This window comes from Diachasma alloeum, unplaced genomic scaffold (genome assembly GCF_001412515.2).
Source record: "Diachasma alloeum isolate Michigan unplaced genomic scaffold, Dall2.0 Dall_scaffold_00629, whole genome shotgun sequence".
Lineage (NCBI taxonomy): Eukaryota > Metazoa > Arthropoda > Insecta > Hymenoptera > Braconidae > Diachasma > Diachasma alloeum.
The window spans coordinates 261306-282317 of NW_021680761.1; the positions used below are offsets into that span (position 1 = coordinate 261306).

At 41.0% G+C, this 21012-nt stretch overlaps 1 protein-coding gene and 1 long non-coding RNA gene across 2 annotated transcripts in view; both read left to right on the forward strand.

Annotated features, from left to right (window-relative positions):
* The window catches only part of LOC107043807, a gene marked incomplete at its 3' end in the record, with an annotated part of 160725 nt that overhangs the window by 113378 nt on the left and 26335 nt on the right, over positions 1 to 21012 (forward strand).
* LOC107043808 lies at positions 623 to 1114 on the forward strand. The gene is made up of 3 exons (XR_001461274.1): positions 623 to 639; positions 821 to 921; positions 1055 to 1114. It is a non-coding gene; the product is annotated as an uncharacterized LOC107043808 (long non-coding RNA).

Genomic DNA, 21012 nt, shown 5'->3' on the forward strand with positions numbered 1-21012 from the left:
AAAAATCATTGCTTCATCCCTAGAGAAGATGGACAATTATTAATTAAAAGATATTCAGCAGCGGCTAGTGGAGAAGTTTTTCCGAAGGAGAGTCGACGAAAGCATTAACTTATATTTAAATCTCCTACCACTCAGCCAATTACGGTCAATCAAGCAGCAATTATAATAATTTTACGAAGAAATCAGAACCAGTTATATAGAACTGGTTTGTCAAGTCATTCAAAAGAATTTCATCATCATTTTGACTTTGATAATACTGTTATCTTAGGGAATGCAAAACCGAATGATAATCTTAACATTCTTGAAATGTTCTACATAAAAAAATACAATAACATCACTGTTAATTTCATGAATGATTGTAAAAAACTCGGCAATTCTTATGATCATTTAATCAAATTTCACTAATTCCTCATATTGCGCTCTTTAAAAATTAAAAATAATTGACACTAGTCGGTTAGTCTTTAAAAGTGTAAATTTAATATAATGAAATAATTTTTATTGATGAATTTGTAATAATGACCTTGATGACACAATGTGATAATGGATTTGAATTGATGACATTTAATCTAGTAATTTTTCGTAATGTCTGGTGATATTTGGTAACTTTTGTTCTCTTCATATGAAATGACAACAGCAGTAGTATGTATAATTTCATCTCATTAATAATTTTCTTGTTTTTCGCATTTTCATGATGTTTTGACAGTGTTTGTTAACATAGTTTTTACAATAATTGATTATGCTAATAACATAACATTGAAATTTCGTGTATAGTTGCAGTTAAGTTATAAAATTTGAAAGATTCACATTGGGTCATTTTTAGGTTATGGAGAGCACTGACAGATATAAGCGGTATTTGTCAGTTTTTGGATATAGATTGGTGATATTTTTGTGATAATCCTTAAGACCAAATGGATTAATTAGGTAACAACATTAATAATTATTTTGTAAACTTTTGAGACGGTTTTATACATAGTTATTACTGAAATTGTGCAATAGTTTTGTTCCTTTGTGATTTTTATATGTATTTATATATCTTTTTGTTTTCATAACACAGAATAAATGATGCCCTGATGAAGGACACTTTGAGTGTTCGAAACGTTGGCGACAAATGAAATTAGTTTTTCTATGATTTCTTCGTAAAATTATTATAATTGCTGCTTGATTGACCGTAATTGGCTGAGTGGTAGGAGATTTAATTATGATTCGAAACGGTTGGACTATTACTTCACATTAACTTATATATACCTAGCGATCTGACATGAAAATCAAAGATTTTTAAGTCGTTTTTTCCGAGGGGCCATTCATTTGAAAATCCGGTGACACAGTGATTGCTGATTTCCTGTGATTTTAAGGCGATTTCAAGGCGATTTCAATGATTTCATGCAATCATCGATTTCATATGATTGCATGGGATTTTTTGCTGATTTTACGATTTCATTTCGATTTCAAGTGATTTCATATTTTTGATTTCATTCATTTAATAGTGGAGGGGGTAATGGAGTACGGAGAAATATGGATACAAGCCGGGGGCATAGAAATGCATTATGTTAATTCCAGGAGGCTCAAGCATGAGTCATTAAAAGGCAAGTAAATGAAGGAAAGAAACCATAAGTGTGAAGCGAAGAGAATCAAATAATTTTTTTCCTCATTAATTTGATAAAATATCTATTTATTCAACAAAATTGCGAACAATGTACATTTCATACATTTAGCGAAACAAATTGAACTCTCCACTCTCATTAGTATTAAACGGACCTTGTAATTAAAAATATTTGATAACTTCTTTATATATTTTCTCATCTATTTGTAAACCATTTTTGGTAACCACTGGTGGGGAAATTGTCTGGCGATATTGACCAATGGCCACATAACCATGAGTGGTCATTGGCTGCAGTTCGAGAATTTTTTGTTTCTTGTTTAAAATGTACCAACTGCAAAGAACTCCTATTGCCTTGCAGTTATTCTTAATTCTCACGATTTGAGCGCTTTTCCCTCTAGATATACAAAACTTAAAACTAATCCCAATAAACATGTTTTGTAATCTTTTTCTTGGAATAAACACCAGTCTCCTACATGTATCTCATCACATGCTCTCACGAAGGCACTCATCTCGTGCTTAGAGCTCACGTCGTGCCAGATTTATGTGCTACGATAGTAAAAGGACTTTCAGGAGAAAGACTAGTTGCCTCCTCATCAACTGACCCTAATTCTAGGGGATCCTTTATACTTGAGAGGGTGTTCAAATCGTGCATCAATGCACTGCAATCCTCTGTTGAATCATCCAAATTCTTCTCCTCTTCCAATTTTGCAGACTCACCATTGTCATCAAACTCTTTTTCAAAAAATTCTTCAGTATCTAATGATTTCGCCTGTATTTTTAGACAATCCCCCATCTCCACCTCCATACCTATTTTTCCGACTGCTTCGAAGGCGTCTTTTTGAGCTACTTCAATTATTTGTACAATTTCATGGATTTCTGGGAGCTCAAATTCTTGGATTGCTCGTAATTTTGATCCGGCTAAACGTGGATAGTGAAACTGATTAGTAGTACCATTCAAATTTCCAGATGAAATATCCTCTTGTAATTGCATTCTCTTCAATCTATGGATCGTATCAAGGAGAGAACAATTGACAATTGTGGAATCTGTGGTACTCATCGAACGTAATCTACGGAACAAACTCTCACATGCTTGACTCCCAAAAATCCATGTCAACAACTGATCGGAAGAGCAAAGCCCAGTGCTGACTACCGTTTTCCTTTTCAGAATAGAACTAATCAAACTGTGCGCATTAAGTTCCATACCAATGTACGTGTTCAATGATATGAAATTGTCTGTAATTGAATATTCCGGAATATTTAGCAACCAAACTCTCCAGAATCTTAAAAGAAAAATACAGAACCATTGTACACTCTCTCGACCGGACTCAGATCTTTCTTCAAGAAAGCGCTCATAAATAAATTGATTATTCTTAAATACAAAATGGTCGCATCACTCCCAGGTACGTGGTTTTGTAATAACTCGGTCACTTTGGGATCACTTATTTTTTCTACTGACTTATAGTTCATCTTATCTTTTAGGGATAAATCTTTCGAATTTAAACAATGTTTGTCTTTTGATAGTGTCGTCATTAATAGTTGTAAATGAGTCGATGAAATCAGAAAATTGCCCATTGGTAATACTATTGAAGGTTTCAGCACTCTGACTTGCAATTTTGCACCAGTATGTGTAATATCTTGTGTAGAAAGAATTTCTGGTTCGAGTACTGCGTGAAAAAAAGGCAAATGAGTCTCAGTTCCTAATAAAACAGAAGTATTTTCATCGATACCCAATCGACTTTCAAGCCTCATTGGTTTTAAAAGTCGAGGATCCCCGTCCGATGCTACACCAAATACCGAAATACCTTCACTATCAAGTAACTTTATAATAAAACGCCACCTGGCACGTACGTCATAATAATTAAACTTATTATCACTACCAAATAATAGTAAATAAAAGGTGGGGGAATTCTCCTGAAGGGGCTGTGCCATAACCGCGTAGATTAAACTTGCAGGTTGCCCTGACTCAAATGATTTTTCAATTGCACTTGCTGACGTGACAGCAAATTTCCCCGATAGAGGCATGCCATTCATATTCAGAGGCAAAACAAATCCCACTAACTGATTGGGCTCTGAATCGTACTGGATTCTGCCAGTAATACGTGTTGCATCTTCACTTAAGAACACAACCATTGGTAAATTCCTCGATATTAAAAATCTCTTCAACTCTTTAACCCTACAAACACCTTCAATCATATGACAACCAGTATCATCAATTACTCGACTTATCGTACTTAATAAAGGAAGTGGCAGATTTGAATATAATGTTTCGTAGCCATCATTATACTTTTGATTCCGCTGTCCATGACACTGACCCATTGCAACTTGTTGCAAATTTTAAAAAAATTTACAATTATCGTCTTACGAAGGAACTTTGTTCGATTGATTATTTTGACTTTCAACAAGAGAGGTAATAATGCGATTTAGTTTGTCATTTTCAACTATGAGCTTCTGTACTTCATCGAAAATGGGAAATTAATTCGTGATTAGCGGTTGATTCGCGGTATTAGATGAATGAAGCTGTTTGAAATTCCGAGTACTCCGAGAATTATCACGTTTCCGAACTTTCGTCCTTATATTATCTATCTTATCAGAGCAATTCGTTCGGCAACTGCCCTGACTCAAACTTCCCCCGACCCCAAATTGTTGATGATACTCAGTGACTCTCTAATAGTGGACGACATCGAAAAATCATCTTGCATTTTCGATTCAAGAGATTGTTGACGTGTGATTCAGTTTGTGGTTGAGCTGAGCTGCTGATCCACCAGGTGGCCCCGCAGGTTGACCAGGCGAATAGATTACAGGCTTCAGTTGTGTTACGTTCGTTGATTGTACTGGAGATTGTAGGTGCGATGATTCCAGCGGCATTTGTAAGAATTTTGTCATCTCTGCAGTCTCTATCAATCCTGAAATGGTCAGAATGAGAAAATTTATTCAAAAGAAATCAGATAAATTTTGTTTTTTTTCTTCAAAATCCTCGTCATGATTAATTAATTTGAATAGGGAATCGAAATACCTGTGGATGGTAGACTTTGACATAAATCGGTATATTCCCTCAGCTGATTTTCTCTTTCCAATCTGAGGCCCAATGCCTCCCCCTCTAGTATCGATCCTGAAATACAAGAGAATATAAATCAAAAGAGTCTTCGTACTCTCATGCAATCCTCATGCATAAACAGAGGGAAAAAATTGTTGAGCGAATTTTCAGCGTATTTCATAATTTGATGATTAATTTTACTGAATTGATAGAAATACCTGCATAAACGGATCTGTATGTCGTTGGTTGGTACTGTGGTCGATTGCTCGAGCTGACTAACCATCTTGAATTTCTTATTCAATTGCGGGAGTGTGAGTTGAACACAGTCTTTTGGTGCTGATCTCTTCCTCTTGTTTGTATAATTTTTTAGATGTCTCTCGTAATTTGTCACTGCTCAACGACTATTATCTTTTGACGTCGAGGTTGCTCGAACTTTCGTTAAATCTGTGTAGGATGTGTGACAAAAAATGCACTGGATTTTTGCTTCATAGGATATTGCATCAGGCAAATTCTTTCCTCCATACTCTTCGATAATTTTGATTACAACCGATAAATCGTTCACTGATACTTGTCGCACAACTCCATCCTTCAAGATATTCTCCTTTTCACAATACTTATTCACTTTATTTTTTATCATGTTAGTAAGTGTTTTACGTTCGTGTTCGATGTTCTCTTGACTGGCGATTGTTAACGGCCTCTTCGTCAACACTTTGTTTTGCTTGAGTGCAGGAGTCTTCTCTTTCTGGGGTCTCCAGAACTCGAGAGGTTTCAAGGCCACCAATTGAACTAATTTCAGGATCATCATACGTTCGCCAGCGTTAAATTGAAAATTTTCCGGTTTCTTGTTGTAAAGACCGTAATACTGCTGCAAATCTGTGCTGGGGTCCAAGATTTCCGGCAACACATCTCTTGCATACGCCTCAACTGCATCAATCGTCTGTACTGTAATTCCACTGAACGCAAGTGGATGATCCAAATCATTAACCGCCAACATTTTTCTTACATGTATCGATAAAATAATCCCTGTCTCACTCCTCACTACCTGCCAAAACTTTTCACCTTGAACAAGATCTGTGTCGTCCATTTTTACATACACGTAGGTCCACCGTATCACGCGTAAATTAAAACGTCTCCTCGAGGACTGAACTGCTCCGCGTCTAGCGGTAAACTTCCGGATTGAACGCGTTAAATGTCGAGTTGGGGAATTATTAGAAAATATTGAAAAATCGATATTTTCTGAGAATTTCACATTTCGACTATCTCGTGTTTTATTTTCGTATTTTTTTTTTGCAGGGAGCACGCCTGTAGATGTAAACAACGGTCCTCAGAGCGCACGCTGAGTGCACGGAATTTTTTTTTCTGTTATTCGTCACCATTTCACGTTGGTCGATTTTGAAGTTCAAATCCCCCCCCCCCTTCTATTCTTCCCATTTTTTGCTGATTTTACGATTTCACTGATTTCGACCGATTTCAAGTTGATTTCATTGCTAAGTGACACAACGATTTCACAAATGAATGGCCCCTCGGTTTTTTCTTTCTCGAAATCGACGTTCATCAATTTAAGTGATATTAAAACTATTATATTCTACTTATTTCAATTTGACAACGGAGTTACATTATCCATTGAGTAAAAATGTATGATAGAGGAGTAAGTGGTGAGTTTCATATGTGATTTGCATAATTATAGCCGTTAATGTCGAAAAAGAAGGATTTTTTATGGAAAAAAAATTCTTTTCTCATCTCTATATCGATATCACATTTCAAAATATCCCGAAAAAATTGGGAATTATTATTATCTATCGAGAAAAAAAAGACTTAATTGATTTTCGATTGGCCCCTGCGTAATAGTGGAATTTGAAAAATTCAAACCTCTGAAAATGGGTTATTACTTGCCCTCGCAGTACTAGTATATTTTTTTCACATAGTACATAAAAAAACGAAAAAAATCGTTTTTTATTTATTGAAATCCTTCAATTTGTTCGCGAGATATGATTTTTCAAAAATTTGAGCTTTTGACACATGTTGTAGACAAGCAATTTATGTTAAAGAAACGAAAATTTAGGGAAAACATGTACTTATCTCGTACTTGACTGCAAGCATGTCAATTCAGGATTCTGAGAACCCGAAAAATTCAGGGTGACTGAGTTGACATGGAATGTCCTATATATCTCTTTCATCAAACAACCTACAGATAGCACTGTTAAGGCAGACTGAATTATCGACGTACTACTGCCAACTTTGAGAGAAAATGTCTCACAGGAGAATTTCGTTTTCCACAAAAACGTCGGGAATGGGCGTGGTTTTGCCTAAATAATTATTTTATCAAATAGTGACAACGCGGATTCAGCCAATTACATTTTTACGTGACAGAGGACGGTGACCAAAAATAATGAATAACAAAAATTGGTGTGTGAAATTGACAAAAAAAAAATTCTCGAAATGGAGCGGATAGTAGATGTATAAATACGCCTTGCGCTGGCGGAAAGTTTGAATTGGCAATGGCGCAAGACGTTACTGCGTGTTTCGATTGACAAATTACAATTTTGAAAGATTACGAGGATTCTTTATCAATAATTTATGAGCGATCAATTTTTCACCTTAAAAAATATTTTCACGGAATCATAAAGATTTATTCATATTCAAAATTTGACCAGAAATCGATTTCGTGCCTAAAAAAACAAGGTTTCGGAAAGTTTAAACTATTTCAATTATTAATTTATAAGAACAGAATATTAAGGGGATACGTCGGTGAAATTTAAAAGTCTTCACTGAGTCTTGGCATCCATTAAATAGCTTGTGATATATGACGGAATGTGGGAATAACTAGGGAAAATCGCCGACCCGATCGATTTTACCCCGTGTAGCCACGAAAAAATTCATTTTTTCCTGTTTTTACCTTCAAAGTGCTTTTTGCGCCGTAGTTTTCAAACGATCTTAGTTTTTTTTAAATGTTCATTGCATTCAAAGAATAAAGTTAAGTATCTGTTTTACTTTACGATATGGCTATTTGTACATGGAAATAACGTGCCTTTAACGATGTCCTTTACGTACACGTAAAAGACACGTGGAAAAAATATATACGTTAAAGACACGTTAAGGGAACGTTAAAGGCACTTATTCCCTGAAAAAATTCCCTAGAAGAGACGCTATTTAATAAAATTGATTGAATTTTCTATGTGCCTTTTGTGTGTCATTAAACGACTTCAATTCTAAGGTGATTTTACCGTGTACTTAACGTGCCTTTTGTTTTCAACGACTTTAATTTCGATGTGACTTTAACGTGGACGGGCGGGACGAGGACTATTTATGTACACAACGTTGATACCAAGGTAAGTAACGGGTTATTTTTTGTGGATTTGCCGTGTACCTTGGAGTGCCTCTAACGTACATTAAACATGTACGTTAGAGGCATATGGACGATTTGTGTATCTAACGTTCACACTTTCGCGTGGATTTGAGGTGTACCTTGAAGTGTCCTTAACGTGTACTTTAAAGTTTCACTAACGTGCATGTAACGTGTGCGTTAGAGGTATATGGACGATTTGGGTACCTGACGTTCACACTTTAGCGTGCACTTAACGTGTACCTTGAAGTGTTTGTAACGTGCACTTGATGTGTACCTTGAAGTTCCACTAACGTGCACGGAACGTGTGCGTTAGAGGCATATGGACAATGTGCGTATCTAACGTTCACACGTTAGGGTGCACATAACGTGTACCTTAAAGTTTCACCAACGTGCACGTAACTTGTGCGTTAGAGGTATATGGACTGTTTGCGTACCCAACGTTTACACTTTAGCGTGGATTTGACAGGTTCCTTCAAGTGTCTTTAACGTGCACTTAACGTGTACCTTTCCAAGACCATTTGACCCTTCCTGATTACTCCACTCATGTCTTCTGTTAGACCGTTCCTCATTTGATCCTGATTGCTGAATTGTTCAACTTTCTCGCCACAGCCGAATAGAAAATATTCAGTTATGTCATCAAATAACTTCAAACGCTCGATTGATATTAATATACGTGACAGGTGGATTGAACTACTGCAATCTGGAAAGGTGTTCAAGAATTCTCGAGTGTGTAGTTCTCATTTTCGAATCGAAGATTTTCGCCTTCCAGGTAACTTTTTTTCCGGATTTGTGAATGTTTTAACACTGTACCTATCTTCCCCAACGTGTCTGAAAGTTTTTATCTCAAATTTTCAGAGTTCACTATTGAGTGTGGACTCCAACAGTCCCGATTAAAGAAATATGCTATCCCCAGTCAGTATTTACCAGCATTCGATGCCCTTGAACAAGGGAATCGAAGTGTTTCAGAAGACTCCTACAGATCACCCTCTCAAAGAGGCAGTACATCTCTCACTACAATATTATGAATCTCCTGGTACCCGTGGGAGTTCATCAAAATTCAAGATGAAAATTCAGATTTCCTATGTTCATAAAAATTGTCTCTATGTTTTGTTTATCGTGTTGAGAGAAATCTACAGAGGGACAGATGTAGTCAAACGTGACTTGAACTTGTTTTTCAACGTACTTTATGATGCTCTTTGTGGCGACACAAAATGTCGTAAAGTGTTATCCTCGGAAAGACCATTGGAACTACCACTTGCTGACAATGAAAACACGAGGAACGATAAACCACACAATGAGAAATTGGAAGGAACGCTCTCTGGATATCTCTCCGTGAGAAATGCTGAACCTCAAGTGGTTGATGCCAGTACAGGAGCATCGTCCGAAGAAACATGTGTTGATGCGAGTGTGCAAGTACCCCCCGAGAGAACGTATGTGGAGGTCATACCTCGTGAAGGGTCAAATATCGAAATGGTCTTACCCCGCGAGGGTCTGTTGCAACGCAAGAAATGATCCTGGTGATGCTTAATCATAGGGAGGCATGACCCTCGCGATATATGACCCTTGTGAAACCTGACTACACTCACCTCCTCCTTTGACTCTTGTCATCTATCTACTCATATCTCCTATTTGACCCTCGTTATCAGTCCACTCGTCTCTTCCGTTTGACTCTTGTGCATCTGTTTGACCCTCGACACCTACGTTTTATCCTCGTAATCACTCCACTTGTACCTCTCATTTGACCCTCTTTTATTATTCCACCCCTCATACCCGTTTTACTCTTGCGATTACTCCCCCCGTACTTCTCATTCGACGCTCGTCATCATTCTACTCGTCACTCCCGTTTGACCTTTGTGATCATTTGGTTTGTCTCCCCCTCGTAACCCTTCATTCCGCTCATAGCTCACGTTGGACCCTCGACATTACTCCAATCGTCACACCCCTTTGACCCTTGTATTCATTCCACTTGTCAGCCCTCTCGACTCTTCTGATCACTTCACTCGTACCTCATGTATTGCAAATATACATACGACAAGTACCTTTATTTGAAATCCAATAAATAGACGATTTGGGGGCTCAAATAAAACTGTCCCGGTAGGGCCTCAACTATGAACAGCTGGGGTTCCAAGAAAAATTTGTCGAGGAATTTCTCGTTTACAGATGGTAGAAATGTGAAATGCGAAAGATGAAACGTGCACTCACGATAGAAATCATTTCAAATGATTACATTGATTACGACTGACTACATTGTGATTATCAAAAATGATTACAAGAAGTGTAATCATATGATTTCAGGGATTACAATGATCCCATTGATTTCACTGTGACTACACTCTGATTACACTTTGATTACGGCAGCAAGTAACACCATGATTACAAATGTGAATAGCCCCTCGCATTGCGACGTAATATTTTTATCAACTTCCCGGATAAGGAGGTTATTGTATGCACCCCGAAAATAGAAAATCGATTGGACATCATATCTCCACGTTTCGAGGTCTCCAGAATCATTGTCGACAATTTTCAACAAAATGTCCATGTTTTTTTTTTTTTTTTTTTTTTTTTTTTTTTTTTTTTTTTNCATCAGCTCTTGCTCTTCCTCTACTAACATCACTAACCGTACGTCCTCCTTCCTCACTTAGGTGTTGGGCGTGGGAAGAAGGTTCCGGTAGCTTTTCCTCCTATACAGCGTTCTTTCGACGACGCTCTTCCTCGCGGAAAATGTCCATATGTATGTGTGAGTGTGTGTGTGTGTTTTTTTTAATGGTCTGTTGGAGAATGTATTTACGCATCCCCACCTGAGGGAGGGAGTAGGTGAATCCCTCCGTCAAGTGGGGTATGTCAGACTCAGATCTACGATCAATACCGATTCAATTCCAGTGAGACCTATTTTCTCTTACCCCATATTCCCCACGGGACTGCCGGCAGGCATTACTTCGCGAGGGGGCGGGACATTTCAGCTGTTGTTCTTCCTTCATAGCCGTTTCTATTGCGTACATTTCATACCGGAGGTTCCCGTAACTTCCTCATTCACTCTGCGTTCTTCCGCTTGCGTTCCTCTTTTCGGAGCTACTTCATGACTTCCGCCGCGAAGTTGCTCATTTCGTCCCAGGCTGCCTTCGATGAGACCATGGCTTCTACCAAGTTCTCAGGCCGAATCCTTCTTCCAAGTGCAGACTCCCAGTTATCACGAGTGATACTGAAGCGGGGGCAAGCGAAAAACACGTGCTCGACGTCTTCATTCACTCCTGTGCAGGCCGGACACTTCGGGGAATCTTCATGTTTGAATTTATGAAGATAAGCCCGGAAACACCCATGTCCTGACAGCATCTGTGTCAAGTAGCTATTCACTTCTCCGTGGCGACGGTTAAACCAGGCAGCCACCTACGGGGTACGACGGTGAGTCCATCTCCCGCTCCCCGAGGCGTCCCACTGGAGCTGCCATCGGTGCAAGCTATTTCGTCTCTCTTCTGCCCTGAGCTCTGCTGCGCTCAGTGTATCCGATCCTCGTCGCCGGTACAGGGATCTTCGTTCCTCGGCTAACACTTCAATGGGCAGCATCCCGGCGATAACATACTGCATCCTCGGACACAGTGCGGTATGCTTTGGCAACTCTGGGGGCGCTCAGTCGGTAGACTGGTGCCACCTTCCTCCGTGATTCCTGCGTCTGCAGTGTGTCATCCCAGATGACCATGTCATACGTAAGCACCGACGTGACCACCGACGATAGTAACACTCTTCTCCTCTGCTTAGGGCCTCCTACGTTTGGCATGAGGCGCGATAGGGACGCTCTGACCCCAGACGTCTTCATATCCACGTGGTCTGCCTGCTGCTTGAAGTTGAGTCGGGCATCGATGATCACCCTCAGGTATCGGATGTACGGTTGGGAGGTAATTTCAAAAAACCCGACCTGTAGCGTGATAGTTTCAATTTTCTTTCTGCTAGTGATCATTACGGCCGCTGTCTTATCCACCGCTAGGTTCAGCTCTACTGTGTCCATCCAGCGGCGGATCGTCTCGAAGGCCATATCAAATGTGAAGTTGATCTCCTCCAGGTGTTTTCCCACGATAATTGCAGCCACGTCATCCGCAAATGCCACAAGTTTCACACCTTGTGGCAATTTCAGCTTCAGCAGCCTATCGTACATAGTATTCCATAGGTGAGGGCCCAGTACTGAGCCTTGAGGTACCCCTCCAGTGATTCTGTACTGATCCGGACCGCAGTCCGTGTCGTACTTGAGAATTCTTCCGGTAAAGTAGCTATCTACCATCCTTCGCAAGTATCCAGGTAGATGCAACTTCACAAGAGCCTCCCTTATGCAGTCCCACCTGGCTGAGTTGAAGACATTCTTGATGTTCAGTGTCACTACTAGGCAGTACTTTGTGCCGCCGTACCATCTTTTCCCTGAGATCGCCTCCTTACCGGTGTCGACAACAAGGCTGATGGCATCGAGAGTAGATCGGCCTCTCCGAAAACCTTTCTGGTTGCCGGCTAACAGTGACTCAACCGTTGCTTCTATCCTTCTATGAGTGATGCGTTCGAGAATCTTGCCAGTAGTATCGAACATGCAGAGGGGACGATAAAATGAGGGTTCATCCGGCGGTTTTTCCCGTTTTGGGAGTAATACTAGCCTCTGCTGCTTCCACTTGGCAGGAAAGGTACCTTCCTTGAGACACTCGTTGTACACGTCCAGGAACAGCGCAGGCATCCTCTGGATGGCCGCTTTCAGCGCAGTGTTGGGGATTCCATCTAGGCCAGGAGCCTTGGTGTTCTCCACTCAGCTGCAGGCCTCCATCAGTTCCTCTTCGGTGATTGGTGGAATGGTCTCCTCCTCTTCGTATTCGGTGGTACGGTGGAGGTCCAGTTGTTGTGGGAACAGTACCGTGACGATTTTCTTCAAGAGTTCAGGGCAAGTCGGTGATGGCATTGGTTGGCCTTCAAGCCGCGTCACCACCGCCTTGTATGGCCTGCCCCACGGATCCCCTTCAACTTCTGCAAGGAGCTCATTCCAGGATTGCCTCTTGCTGGACTTGATAGCCTTGCTGAGCTTCTGGCGTGCTTCCTTGTATTTCAACCGTCTCTCTCCGAAATTTGGCTTCTTTTGGGCTCGCTGTGATGATCTCCTCGCTTTATTACACTCCTTACGCAGAGCGACGATGGTATTATTCCACCAATACATCGCCGGGGGCCGACTGTTGACCCGCTTTCTGGGCATGGTGGCGTCACAGGCTTCCGTGATCCTTCTCATGAGGTCGTCCGCCTTTTCCGTAGCATTATTGCCATTGATCGGACCGTCGTCTAGTGCAATTAGGTATGAGCTAAAATCGAAGGTGCTCACTTTGCAGCCAATTGTGTTTGGCTTTTTAGGCGCTGGCTCGATCCTCCGGCTGGTAGATACCTTCCAGAGTATCGCGCGATGGTCGCTGGCGGTGTAGCTGTTGGTTACCCTCTATGAGCAGGTTCCCCTTGCAAGATTGCTGCTCACGAATGTAAGATCTACAATCGAGCTCGCCTCTCCCCTCATGAAGGTCAGTTCGTTGCCGTTGTTCAGAAGGACAATGTCGAGCGATGACATGGCTTGTCCCTTATTCTTTGTTTCCTTACTTCCCGAATCAACTGCACAGGCGTTGAAGTCCCCGGCTATTGCCACGGGAAAGTGCTGCTTTGCATTCTCAGTCAGTCTGTCCAGGAAATCCGTAAACTCGTCAATCAAGAGACTAGGTGGGGCGTAGCAGCTGTAGAAGTAAATTCCATCAATCTTAGCCTTCACGAAATCATTTTTATTACTACAAGGCACGGTCTGGAAAGGGTAGCTCCCACAAGACCAGATGACTGCCTTTCTACTAGCGTCGGTAACCCAGGGTTGGGTGCCAAGATGTCTATATGGCTCCGAGACCATGACAATATCAGACTTCAACTCCCGCACAGCCTGCATGAGCAGATCGCGTGCGGCCTCACAGTGGTTGAGGTTGAGTTGTATCACTTTCAGCGTCGTTTATTGATCAGCTTCTGAAGTGCCTCTTTATACACTGTGCATCTGGTGCTACCAGCAATGTAGGCACAGTTCTCCGTGTTGCCTTTCTCTATGCACAGGGCGCATCGAGGCTCCTTACAGTCTGTAGCCTTGTGGTCTGCGTCTGAGCACTTAGCGCAGAGGTTGGACTGGTTGATCTTACTCCTGCATTTAGTGGCGAGATGTCCGTAGCGCCACTTGAAGCACTTCATTGGCCTCTCTACTCTTGTTATGCGGCAATTTACCCAGCCTATCTTGATCTTCCCGTGCTCTCCCAAGATCTTTTTCGCTGTAGTTTCTGCGAGTGTTACAGAGGCAGTCTGGGTTCCTCCATATGCATTACGCAAGGACTTGGTATTTGCACCTATCTTGTGTTCCTCTCCGGCTGCTTCTTTCATAGCTTCGAGCACGTCCTCCTTCGTCGTCGTCTCATCGAGGTTTTTGATCTCGAGATCTACTTGTGGTTCTTTACTGAGCACTTCAGCCTCATCCCCGAGGAGGTCGGCGACGATTTTGTGTAGCTGGGGCCGTCAGTAGATTTCCTGCTCATTATAATAAGCATATCTCCGGTAGTCGTCCTGCGGATCTTGTCGACGCATGCACGGGCCTGATCTATGAGGACCGAGTACTTGTCCTTGTCCTCGGGATGGATAATCAGCACATCAGGTCTAAGCGCTGGTTTTCGGGGTAGCTTCTTCCCATGTTCCTTCTTTTTCATACGGAGCGACTTCTGAGGCTGTTCTTCTAGGAGCCTCTCCCTTCTTCCCCGCTTCTTGTTCTTCACATGTACCCAGTACGGTGATTGGGCAGGTGGTTTCGCCGGTAGGACTATCTTGTCAGCTAGCTCCTGCTGCTTCAATTTCTTCAATTTTCGGGCTGCCATTGCAGGTGAACCCGTCGAACGCTTCCTGCGTTTTGCCTTACGAACGTCTCGAACATTCTGGGTATGCTGCGAGGCATCGCCCGAGTCCTCTATCTTTAAATCCTTCACTGTTGTTTCGGAATCCGTCCGTAAAGGCTGTAGCGGTGGCGCTAGTAGCTGTTGAACCGGCCCAGCGTAAAAAACTGTGTCCGAGTGCGTGCTCTCTCCAGTCTCTCGAGCCTTTTGAAGGCACTGCCAATAGAAGCCAACTTGAATTTAATTTCCGTGTGGACATTCATCTTGGTTGGACAAACTCATTCACGTCTGCGATGAGCTTATTCATCCGTGCCCATGCTAGAGAGCATTCTGTCTCCTCCTGAGTCTGTGACTCTACTCCACTTGTAGCATTTGAGGCCAAGTGGTCCACCTTTGGAGGGAGTGATCGTAGGCTACTTTCACATACCGTGGAGCCAGCATCAGCCACCGGGGCTTTCACCCGATCGGAACTGATGGCGGGATTTCCTTTCTCAGGGATACCCGCATGGGAAGTTTGTGTTGTAATGTCACGCATCATTATTATTTTAAGCTGATGAAGGGAGCTCACCCTATTCTCTTTGCTTAGGCTGTTGGAGGGAGCCTACCCTGCGGGCCACTTTTAGAGTTGGGCTTCTGCACCAAAATGTCCTGAGAAGGACATACCTTAGTTTGAACTGCTCCTTGGTTGGGATGTATCCCTCAAGCCCCTCCACCAACAACAAAGTTAGGTACACGTTGAATGCACGTTAGAAACACTTCAGTACACGCTAAAGTGTGAACGTTAGGTACCCAAAGCGTCTATTACCCCCAACGTAGATGTTACGTGCACTTTAATGAAACTTTGAGGTACATGTTAACTGCACGTTAAAGACACTTCAAGACACACCTCAAATCCACGCTAAAGTGTGAACGTTAGGTACCCAAATCGTCCATATGCCTCTAACGCACACGTTACGTGCACGTTAGTGAAACTTTAAGGTATACATCAAGTGCAAGTTACAAATACTTCAAGGTACACGTTAAGTGTACGTTAAAGTGTGAACGTTAGGTACCCAAATCGTCCATATGCCTCTAACGCACACGTTACGTGCACGTTAGTGAAACTTTAAGGTATACATCAAGTGCAAGTTACAAATACTTCAAGGTACACGTTAAGTGTACGTTAAAGTGTGAACGTTAGGTACCCAAATCGTCCATATGCCTCTAACGCACACGTTACGTGCACGTTAGTGAAACTTTAAGGTACACGTTAAGTGTACGTTAAAGTGTGAACGTTAGGTACCCAAATCGTCTATATACCCTCATCGCACATGTTACGCGCACGTTAAGGAAACTTTAAGGTAAACGTTAAGTGCACGTTACAGACATTTCAAGGTACACGTCAAATCCACGCTAATGTGTAAACTTTAGGTACTCAAATCGTCCATATGTCTGTAACGCACACGTTACGTGCACATTAGTGAAACTTTAAGGTACACGTTAAGTGCACGTTAAAGACATTTCAAGGTACACCTCAAATCCACGCTAAAGTGTGAACTTTAAGTACCCAAATTGTCCATATGCCTCTAACGCACACGTTACGTGCACGTTAGTGAAACTTTGAGGTACACGTTAAGTGCACTTCAAGGTACACGTCAAATCCACGCTCAAGTGTGAACGTCAAGTACCCAAATCGACCATATGTCTCTAACGCACATGTTACGTGCACGTTAGTGAGACTTCAAGGCACACGTTAGAGACACTTCAAGAGTGCGCGTTAGAGACACTTCAAGGTACACCTCAACTCCACGCTAAAGTGTGAAGGTTAGGTACCCAAATCGTCCATATGCCTGTAACGTACACGTTGAATGTAAGTTAGAGGCACTCTAAGGTACACGTCAAATCTACACAAAATAACTCATCACTTACCTTGGTATTAACCCTGTATACATGAATAGCCCTCATCCCGCCCGTCCACGTTAAGTGCACGTTAAAGTCACGTCGAGATTAAAGTTGTGGAAAACAGAAGGCACGTTAAGTACACGGTAAAATCACTTTAGAATTAAAGTCGTTTAATGGCACAAAAGGCACATGGAAAGTTCAATCAACTTTATTAAGTAGCGTCTCTTCTAGGGAATTTTTTAGGGAATAAGTATCTTTAACGTGGATTTCACGTGCCCTTAACGTGCCTTCAACGTATATATTTTTTCCACGTGCCTTTTACGTGTACGTATCATAAATGTTTCGCGTCTCTAGAGTAGAGTAATAAATTACAAACCACATTAAACAGCAAAATCGAAAACGTCGTGGAATTCGCCAGCGACGTACAAAATGTATGCTCGTCCATTTCAAATACATGGGCAATACTACTAGTATATTTACGTTAACCATGGAGGACTACAATTCAGTTAAAAAGCTACTTGGTGTCTTTGACCTGCAATATCACACATCATACACGCTCAAAAGTGAAAAGCGGGAGCACATTGTCATCAAGAGACTCGATGCTCAACCCAGATGACATCGAGAGGAAAATCAAAGAACATGGTATAAATGTGCACAAATGCGCGCTAATGAAAGAAAAGCAAGAATTGCCATATCCAATACCATTATATATGTTAACGTTATCCAATAAGCAACAAATCAGTGAAGTAACCGACATAAGATACATCGGTTACTTCAAAGTGAAATGGGAAAAATATAAAAACTCCCGTAGGGTGACACAATGCTTTAGGTGCCAGAAATTTGGACATGGGTTCTCCAACGGCCCTTACTCACCGAAGTGCGGCAAATGTGCTGGAGACCACTCCACCTGCAAGTGCAAGACGAGCGCAAAAACACCCTGTTGTGCAAACTGTCAGGGAAAGCATGCAGCCCGATACAAACAATGCCCAGCGTACCTGAAATATACGACGAAGGTGGATAAAGCACGACAAAAAAAACGAAGCAGACGAGGACCAGGACAACCAAGGGACCTACACAGGGCCACCCTCAAAGTCTGCTGGCAAACTACAATTGCATTCGAAACGACAGAGACGGCGTCACGAGGGGCGGAGGGATTGCCATATATTTGAAAAGCAGTATAATTTACAGTGAACTGCCAATTAAAACAATAGCTCTAGAGGCGCACGATAAAATTGGATAATAATTTAATGCTAATCTCATACAAAAACAACCACTCATAGAGGCAGAATTTACGAAAATTTTAAATCTGGGTAACCAGGTGATAACCGCTGGAGACTTGAACTGTAAAAACCAGTCATGGAATTGTAGAACATCAAATAAAAACAATATCTACTGAATAAATTCTAAGAGAATTATAATTTAGAGAGAAAAAATTTCCGCTTCACCCAGCCGGGAATCGAACCCGGGTCTCCCAGATACGCGCCGGGCACTCTTACCGACTAAGCTACCGGGAACCACAGAAATTCACTCTCAAATTCACCTCATACACCGCCTAACCACCTTTAGGCATTAAAGAATTCCAAGAGAATTATAATTTAGAGAGAAAAAATTTCTGCTTCACCCAGCCGGGAATCGAGCCCGGGTCTCCCAGATACGCGCCGAGCACTCTTACCGACTAAGCTACCGGGAACCACAGAAATTCACTCTCAAATTCACCTCAAACACCGCTTAACCTCCTTTAGGTATTAAAGAATTCTAAGAGAATTATAATTTAGAGAGACAAAATTTCCGCTTCACCCAGCCGGGAATCGAACCCGGGTCTCCCAGATACGCGCCGGGCACTCTTACCGACTAAGCTACCGGGAACCACAGAAATTCACTCTCAAATTCACATCATACACCGCTTAACCTCCTTTAGGTATTAAAGAATTCTAAGAGAATTATAATTTAGAGAGACAAAATTTCCGCTTCACCCAGCCGGGAATCGAACCCGGGTCTCCCAGATACGCGCTGGGCACGGGGTAATCCTCCGTGAGGCGATTACAGTTGCTCACCCGGGTAGGAATACGCTATAAGCAGCTCATGGGGCATTGTCATCAGTAGTCGACATAGCCGTAATAAAAAATCATAACAAATATGGCAAACTTGAAGCCCTAAATGCGCTAAACTCAGATCATCTACCAGTACTCATTAAATTAAATGAAATACAATTACTCATCACAAACCAGAAATTCCTAAATTTCCAAAAAGCAAACTGGAAGAAATTTAGACCCACCGTAACAAATGAATTGAAAATAGAATCCCGAATTAAAACAAAATCTGGTGTAAACAACTTAGCAGCGAACTTAACTAGCGTAACTAAAAAGGCAATGCAACTGTGACCTTCAACAGAGCGTTATCCATAACATCAAATTAAAAAACCGCTATAGAAGAAAATCTTTAAAAAAACAAAAAACCAATACAAAATTAAGAACAAAAACCTCAACCGCCAAATTGAATTCGAAATTGAGGAACATAAAAACCAGAAAATTGACAAGAAAATTAAATCCCTAAATACAAAAGACAACACTATGGAAGGCAGTAAAAATGCGAAAAACCCCAACAATTATATACCAACCTTACACAGTTCAAGTGGCCTAGTGTTTGATGAAGAAGGCAAAGTAGAAGCCCTAGCTGATGTCTTCGAAAAGGTATATAACCTAACAGAAGACTTGAGTGATACAAAGACTGAAAAAATGATGAATCGAACGTACAGTGACTTAAAAACCAAACCCATTGACGTGAAAGACATACCGACCATTACTTATTGTGAAATCAAAAATTCTATCACAAAAACCAAACCCAGAAAGGCTCCGGGCCACAATGGGCTGCAGAATATTATATTCAAAAACTTGCCAAAAAAGGCCATAGTACAATTAATATATTCAATGCCTGTCTCGCTCTGGGACACTTCCCTGAACAATGGAAGAAAGCTAAAATATTAGCTTTTCAGAAAACTGGAAGGAAAAGTTATTCCCCTAGAATTATAGGCCAATCAGTCTTCTACCAACAATGGGTAAATTGTTTGAAACAGTGGTCAGTAACAGACGGAGAGATGTCATACGAGAACAAAATATTTTGATACAGGAACAGTTTGGGTTTTGCCAGGCTCACAACACAATCCAACAGTTGGCCAGAGTCATTGACTATATCAGGAATAACTTGAATATCAATAAAAACACTAGCCTCTTTTTAATTAATATAGAAAAGGCGTTCGATACACTCCGGTATCAAAGGCTGATCTACAAGCTGAACCTGTATCAAATGCCTCTATACATAATTATTAGGTTTGTTGTGAGCTACTTGAAAAACAGAACATTTAACGTATGTGTTGGGTCATCGCTCAGCTCAGAGGGACAAATAGCCGCTGGGGAACCTTAGGGCTCGATCCTTGGACCGACGGTGCTTTTATTTTACATAAATGATATTTCGAAACATGAAAAAACAAATTTGGCGTTTTTCACGGATAACACTGCGATATACTCCGCATCCTGGAACAAGGATCTGCGCCTATAATATCTACAAGAGCATATAAATAAATTGGATAATTTTTTCGGTAGATGGAAAGTAAAAATCAACGCAGGGAAAACTGAGTTCATGATATTCACACATAACAACAAAAAGACAATAACCACTGTAAAAATGTACGACCAACCATTGACATTCCTAAACAAGGCCAAATATCTAGGCTTCGTTCTAGATACAAAATTAACGTTCTCTAAACATATTAATGAAATAGTACGTAAGGCACAATCCGCGCGAGGGTTCCTATATCCATTATTATCTTGAAAAAGCATAGTAAACACAAAAAATAAGACTATATGAGGTATTCCATACCAAATGACTGAACCGCTGATCCTCACCCTGTTGGATTTTGATGGCAATTTTTTCTACCATTGGCGGGCTCGGAAAACTATCTCTCAAATTTTTTCAGATTTTTTCGGCAGCCCGGTTCGAAGATATGATTTTTTTTTGTTTTTTCGGTTTTTTTTCAATAACTCGAGTTTTATTCAACCGATTTTGAATTATTAGGCGTAAAAAATTTCCATTTTTTATCACCTATAAGAATATTTTTGGTATTTTGTTTTCAGTCTCTAGATGCTCATAATAACCAATTTTCGAAAAAAAAAGTGAAAGAACTTGAATTTTGCAAATTACGTCGCGATTGATTTTTTTTTCAGTAATTCTTGAAATCAAAACA